The sequence below is a fragment of the Arachis ipaensis genome, chromosome B1 (assembly GCF_059453495.1).
Source record: "Arachis ipaensis isolate K30076 ecotype BB chromosome B1, ASM5945349v1, whole genome shotgun sequence".
In the NCBI taxonomy this organism is placed as follows: domain Eukaryota; kingdom Viridiplantae; phylum Streptophyta; class Magnoliopsida; order Fabales; family Fabaceae; genus Arachis; species Arachis ipaensis.
The window spans coordinates 100,655,416-100,661,630 of NC_142436.1; the positions used below are offsets into that span (position 1 = coordinate 100,655,416).

Genomic DNA, 6,215 nt, shown 5'->3' on the forward strand with positions numbered 1-6,215 from the left:
CCCTCTCCTCACATCCTTCTATTTATGGACTAACACTCCTCCTCAATGTACAATTCGAACTCTATCCCACTTCATAAGTTCGAATTCTTTCTTCTCTACCTTCTCCTTCTATTCTTCTTTACCTCTGACACCTCAAGGAATCTCTATATTGTGACATAGAGGATTCCATATTTTCTTCTCCTTTCTTTTCATATGAGCATGAGTAAGGACAAGGGCATTCTTGATGAAGCTGGTCCTGAACCTGAAAGGACCTTGAAGAGAAAGCTAAGAGAAGCTAAAGTACAAGTCTCTGAAGAGGACCTAACAGAACTTTTCAAACAAGAAGAAGCCATGGCAGCCGAAAAAAAACAACAATGCCAACAATGCAAGGAAGGTGCTTGGTGACTTTACTACACCTACTCCTGTCTTCTATGGGAGAAGCATCCCAATCCCTGCCATTGGAGCAAACAACTTTGAGCTTAAGCCTCAATTAGTTTCTCTAATGCAACAGAATTGCGAGTTTCATGGACTTCCATTGGAAGATCCTCATCAGTTCTTAGCTGAATTCTTGCAAATTTGTGACACTGTCGAGACCAATGGGGTTGATCCCGAGGTCTACAAGCTTATGCTTTTTCCCTTTGCTGTAAGAGACAGAGCTAGAACATGGTTGGATTCACAACCTAAAGAATGCTTGAACTCTTGGGAAAAGCTAGTTAATGCCTTCTTGGCAAAGTTCTTTCCACCTCAAAAATTGAGCAAGCTTAGAGTGGAAGTCCAAACCTTCAAACAGAAGGAAGGTGAATCCCTCTATGAAGCTTGGGAAAGATACAAGCAATTGATCAGAAGGTGTCCTTCTGACATGCTTTCAGAATGGAGCATCATAGGTATCTTCTATGATGGTCTGTCTGAACTGTCCAAGATGTCATTGGACAGCTCTGCTGGAGGATCTCTTCATCTGAAGAAGACGCCTGCAGAAGCTCAGGAACTCATTGAGATGGTTGCAAATAACCAATTCATGTACACTTCTGAAAGGAACCCTATGAATAATGGGACAAATCAGAAGAAAGGAGTTCTTGAGATTGATACTCTGAATGCCATATTGGCTCAGAACAAAATATTGACTCAGCAAGTCAATATGATTTCTTAGAGTCTGTCTGGAATGCAAGCAGCAACAGGCAGTACCAAAGAAGCTTCATCTGAAGAAGAAGCTTATGATCCTGAGAACCCAGTAATGGAATAGGTGAATTACATGGGAGAATCCTATGGAAACACCTATAATCCTTCATGGAGAAATAGTCCAAACCTCTCATGGAAGGATCAGCAGAGGCCTCAACAAGGCTTCAACAACAATAATGGTGGAAGAAATAGGTTTAGCAATAGCAAGCCTTTTTCATCATCTTCTCAGCAACAAACAGAGAATTCTAGGCAGAGCCACTCTGACTTAGCAACTAAAGTCTCTGATTTAATTAAAACCACTCAAAGTTTCATGACTGAAACAAGGTCCTCCATTAGAAATTTGGAGGCACAAGTGGGTCAGCTGAGTAAAAAAATTACTGAACTCCCTCTTAGTACTCTCCCAATTAATACAGAAGATAATCCAAAAAGAGAGTGCAAGGCCATCAACATGACCCACACGGCCGAACCTGGAGAGGAGGAAGAGGCAGTGATCTCCACTGAGGAAGACCTCAATGGACGTCCACTGGCCTCCAAGGAGTTCCCTAATGAGGAACCATGGGAATCTGAGGCTCACACTGAGACCATAGAAATTCCATTAAATATACTTTTGCCATTCATGAGCTCTGATGAGTATTCTTTCTCTGAAGAGGATGAAGATGTTACTGAAGAACAGGTTGCTAAGTACCTTGGAGCAATCATGAAGCTAAATGGCAAGCTAATTGGTAATGAGACTTGGGAGGATGAACCCCCTTGCTCACCAAAGAACTGGATGACTTAACTAGGCAGAAATTACCTCTGAAGAGACAAGATCCTGGAAAGTTCTCAATATCTTGTACCATAGGCACCATGACCCTTGAGAAGGCTCTGTATGACCTAGGGTCAAGCATAAACCTCATGCCTCTCTCTGTAATGGAGAAGCTAGGAATCCTTGAGGTACAAGCTGCAAGAATCTCACTAGAGATGGCAGACAATTCAAGAAAACAGGCTTATGGACTTGTAGAGGATGTCTTGGTAAAGGTTGAAGACCACTACATCCCTGATGATTTCATAATCCTAGATACTGGGAAGTGTATAGATGAATCCATCATCCTTGGCAGACCATTCCTAGCCACAGCAAAAGCTATGATTGATGTTGACAGAGGACTCCCTTGTGTTTAAAGCTCAAGGATCTCCCTCTGTAACCATGGAAAGGAAGCATGAAAAGCTTCTCTCAATGCAGAGTCAAACAAAATACCCACATTCAAACTCTAAGTTTGGTGTTGAGAGGCCATCATCATGCTCTGAGTATCTGTGAGGCTCCATGAGAGCCCACTGTTAAGCTAGTGACAATAAAAAAGCGCTTGTTGGGAGGCAACCCAATTTTACTTATCTATGTTAAATTTCTATTTTCCATTGTTATTTTATGTTTTATATAGCTTGATGATCATGTGAAGTCACAAAAACAATTGAAAAAGCAAAAACAAACTGAAAAACAGAATGAAAAATAGCACACCCTGGAGGAGAAGCCTACTAGCGTTTAAACGCCAGTAAGGGCAGCAGAATGGACGTTAAACGCCCAGTCTGGCACCATTCTGGGTGTTTAACGCCATAAATGGGCACCAGACTGGCGTTTAACGCCAGAAAAGGGCAAGAAGCTAGCGTTAAACACCAGAAATGGGCAGCAACCTGGCGTTTAACGCCAGGATTGGCAGCAGAGGGCGTTTTGCACGCCTAATTGGTGCAGGGATGCGAAATCTTTGACACCTCAGGATCTGTGGAGCCCACAGGATCCCCACCAACCTCAACTCACTCTCTCTCTTCTTCACACCTTTTCATAATACTCTTCCCCAAATACCCTTGACCAATCAACTCTATACCTCTTCCCTAAAAACCCCTCACCTATCAAATCCTACCCTCTTCTCCATAAACCCTTCACCAATCCTCATCCATCCATCATAAACCCCACCTACCTCACCATTCAAATTCAAACCACTTTCCCTCCCAAACCCACCCATACATGGCCGAACCTTACCCTCTCCCCACTCCTATATAAACCCTTCTTCACTCCTTCATTTTCACACATCTTAAACATTATTTCTCCCCCTTAGCCGAAACACTAACCCCCTCCATCTCCTCTATTTCTTCTTCCTCTACTCTCTTCCTTCTTCTTTTGCTCGAGGACGAGCAAACCTTCTAAGTTTGGTGTGGTAAAAGTATTGCTTTTTGTTTTTTCATAACCATTTATGGCACCAAAGGCCGGAGAAACCTCTAGAAAGAGGAAAGGGAAGGCAAAAGCTTCCACCTCCGAGTCATGAGAGATGGAGAGATTCATCTCAAGGGTGCTTCAAGACCACTTCTATGAAGTTGTGGCCAAGAAGAAAGTGATCCCCGAGGTCCCTTTCAAACTCAAAAAGGGTGAATATCCGGAGATCCGACATGAGATTCAAAGAAGAGGTTGGGAAATTCTCACCAACCCCATTCAACAAGTCGGAATCTTAATGGTTCAAGAGTTCTATGGCAATGCATGGATCACCAAGAACCATGATCAAAGTGTGAACCCGGATCCAAAGAATTGGCTTACAATGGTTCGGGAGAAATACTTAGATTTCAGTCCGAAAAATGTAAGGTTGGCATTCAACCTGCCAATGATGCAAGGAGATGCACACCCCTATACTAGAAGGGTCAACTTTGATCAAAGGTTGGACCAAGTCTTCATAGATATTTGTGAAGAGGGCTGATAAACCACTATTTTATGGTTTATCTTGTGCTCAATTGAGTGGATTTTATCAACTCTTTATCCACTTATTCATACTATTTGCATGGTTTTACATTTGCCTTCCTAATTATGTGCTTTGATTGAAAACATGCTTCTTTGGCCTTAAGTTCCCTATGTTAAATCCTTTCTTATTACCATTAGATGCCTTGATATGTGTGTTAAGTGATTTTAGAGATTACAGGGCAGGAATGGCTCAAAGAATGGAAAGAAAGCATGCAAAAGTGGAAGGAATACAAGAAGTTGGAGAAATTGCTAAGCTGTCCTGCCTGACCTCTTTGCACTCAAACGGCTATAACTTGAGCTACAGAGGTCCAAACGATGTGGTTCCAGTTGCGTTGGAAAGCTAACGTCCAGGGCTTCGATTTGATATTTAATGTGCCATAGTTTCCCTGACGCTAGATGATGTGACCGCGTGCTCTATGCGGCCACATCGTAGTGACAAAAAACCAGCGTGGCAGATATCTTCTCCGGCGATTTCTGGGCTGTTTTTGACCCAATTTTCAGCCCAGAACACACAAATTAGAAGTTATAAAATGGTGGAATGCATCCATTCATAAAAAAAGCTTTCATATTCACAATTTGAGGAGTAGATATAGTTTTTAGAGAGAGAGGTTCTCTCCTCTCTCTTAGGATTTAGGATTTAGGATTTCTCTTAGTTTTAGGAGTGCCTCTCGATCCCAAGTTCAATGTTCCTTTTATTTACTTTTCAATTTAACTTATGAATATCCATGTTAAGATTTGAATATTTTATTTAATATAATTCGAGGTATTTCAGATTTATGATCGCTTTCTTTATTTTATTAATGCTCTCTGTTTATCCAAATTATTTTCATTCAAGTAGACTTTCTTCCCTTTTAGCTTTGGTTAAATAATTGGTGACTCTTGAGTTATCAAACTCATTGTTTATTGAAAATTAGAATTCTTCAAGAATTAATTCGAGTTCCAATAACTTTAACTTTTCCCAAGAAAAGACTAGGATCTGAGGAATAAAAATTAATTAATCCACTTAACTTACCTTCATAGTTAGAGGTTAACAAAGTGGGAGAAAAATCCAATTCTCATTACAGTTTATAAGGATAACCAGGATAGGACTTCCAGTTATAATACCTTGCCAAGAGTTTATTTTATTATTATTGTTTTATTTTTCTTATCATTCAACATACTGCTTCCTTACTTTCTAAAACCCCTAATTTGCAAGACTCATAACCAATAATAAGAACATACCTCCCTGCAATTCCTTGAGAAGACGACCCGAGGTTTAAATACTAGGTTATCAATTTTAAAAGGGGTTTGTTACTTGTGACAACCAAAACGTTTGTATGAAAGGACTTTTGAAGGTTTAGAAACTATACTTGCAACGGGGATTTATCCGCAAATTTCTAGACCACGCAAAAGTTCTCTCATCAAAATGGCACCGTTGCCGGGGAATTGCAAACGTGTGCCTTATTATTGGTTATTATAAATATTTGCTTTTTATTTGTTTATTTGTTTTATTTTTGTTTTTATTTTTGCTTTTTTCATAAATTAAGAGGTTATTGGTTTTTATTTAATTATAAAAAAATTTTCAAAAAATTTTTTCTCGGTGTTCATATTGACCTTCAAGTTGTTCTTAGTTATTTTCTTCGTTTTGATCTAAAAATTTTTAAGTTTGTTGTCATTCTATTGCTTTTCTCTTTCCTTATTAAATTCAAAAAATTCAAAATTTAAAAATCAAATTTCAAAATTCAAATTTAAAAAAATTTTCAAAATTCAATTTTAAAAATTTTTTCAAATTTCAAATCTCAAAATTCAAAATTCAAATTTCAAATTTAAAATTCAATTTTCAAAATTAAAATTTTAAAAAATTTTCAAATTTTAAATTTCAAAATTTAATTTTCAAATTCAAAATTTAAATAACCTTTTAATTTAAAATTGTTTTTATTTTCGTTTTTAATTTTTATTTGATAATATGAACTCTCACCCCTTTGGCTATGAGTCTGGTTACAATTATGTTGCAGAAAGAAGAAATTACAATGAGAACAGGCATCAAGGTTGGAACAATCAAAGATGGGAGGAGCCACCAGGATTTGATCAACCCTCATGGCAACAACCACCTCCAATGGACTATCAACAACCACCACGATATGCCTATGAACCCTTTCCTCAAAATGACTTTGGACCACCATACTCACAAGTCCCTTTCCACCATTCACCTCCATATGACCCTAACCCACATCCACCATACCAACCACCTTACGAGCAAAATGAACCATACACAGAACCACCACCTTTCCAACACAACTACTCTCATGAACCACCACCTCAA

At 38.8% G+C, this 6,215-nt stretch overlaps 1 non-coding gene across 1 annotated transcript; it reads right to left on the reverse strand.

Moving 5' to 3' along the window:
* Positions 1 to 736: 736 nt before the first annotated feature.
* Positions 737 to 844, reverse strand: LOC148577656 (small nucleolar RNA R71). Its single transcript, XR_015903420.1, has one exon. It is a non-coding gene; the product is annotated as a small nucleolar RNA R71 (small nucleolar RNA).
* Positions 845 to 6,215: the final 5,371 nt, after the last annotated feature.